The sequence below is a fragment of the Orcinus orca genome, chromosome 12 (genome assembly GCF_937001465.1).
Source record: "Orcinus orca chromosome 12, mOrcOrc1.1, whole genome shotgun sequence".
Classification (NCBI taxonomy): Eukaryota; Metazoa; Chordata; class Mammalia; order Artiodactyla; family Delphinidae; genus Orcinus; species Orcinus orca.
The window spans coordinates 40,697,715-40,698,783 of record NC_064570.1 but is presented as its reverse complement, the minus strand read 5'-3'; the positions used below and the strand labels follow the sequence as shown (position 1 = coordinate 40,698,783).

General features: G+C 45.8%; 1 non-coding gene across 1 annotated transcript; it reads left to right on the top strand.

Moving 5' to 3' along the window:
* The first annotated feature begins 801 nt into the window (after positions 1 to 801).
* On the top strand, positions 802 to 863 carry LOC117197204 (U7 small nuclear RNA). The gene has a single exon (XR_004477743.1). It is a non-coding gene; the product is annotated as a U7 small nuclear RNA (small nuclear RNA).
* The last annotated feature ends 206 nt before the right edge of the window (positions 864 to 1,069 follow it).

Sequence of the window (1,069 nt, the reverse complement as noted above, 5' to 3'; positions counted from 1 at the left end):
TCCCCTCTAGGGCCCGAGAGTAGGCTCTTGTCTAACACTCGGAAATGAACTGTCCAAGGAGACACATGTACTGACAAAGCAAAAGACTTTATTGGGAAGGGGTGCTCGTGTAGACAGCAGCCGGGTTATGAAACCCAGGAGGACTGCTCTGCCACGGGCTCGCAGTCTCAGGTTTTATGCTAATGGATTTAGCTTTCCGGGTTGTCTCTGGCTAATCATCTTGCTTGTGCCCATATCTGGTCTGAGTTTCCTGGTGGCGCGCGCATCTCTCGGCCAAGATGGATTCCAGGGTGAGGGTTTCTGGGAGGCTGGCCTATATCCTGGGCTGGCGTCTCCTCCCTCTCTTGGCCCCTCCCGAATTCTATCGGTTAGTTTTCAGTGGCAGCACCATGTTCCTAATCCGGGCCTCCTGTGGTGAGACAGCGCTCGCAAACGGTTATTATCATCGTGCCTGGCCAAGGCAGGCCGTTTCGGTCAACGGTTCCCTAACACTCTCAGGTAGGAAGAACATTGGGTTAGAGTTTTTCTTTATGATACATTACTTTGTGGGATTTGCTCTGCGAGAAAGCTTAATTGTTTTTTCCATAACAGTTTTTCTCTAGCATTCTAGCTCCAGGGAGAGAACTTAAAATAGGAGGGAGACTTTGTGGGAGATTATATAGAAGCTCCCCCAAATATACATAATGAATATGGAGTAGCTGGGCTAAGAACACTCTCTTCCCTTCCAGTTAAAGAGTAAAGATTTTCTTTTTATTCAAATGACAACTAATGTTTTGTCAGGGTTAAAATCCTTCAATATGTTAGTGTTACAGCTCTTTTAGAATTTGTCTAGCAGGTTTTCCGGTCCGCACTGGAAAACCCCTCGTGAAGAAAAAAAATCCTTCAAAATGTTGACTCACCATTATATTCTCTCCTTCAGTACACAGTTCAACAGTTTGGCATTTTTTTCTCATTCTTTACGGACTTCAGGTGACAGTAGCAAAGCAAGATGGTGCTGAGGAGAGGCGTGGGGGTGGGTCTAGGTGTTACCATTGTGGAAGGAAAATAAAAAAGGAGTCAGTATCTCTAA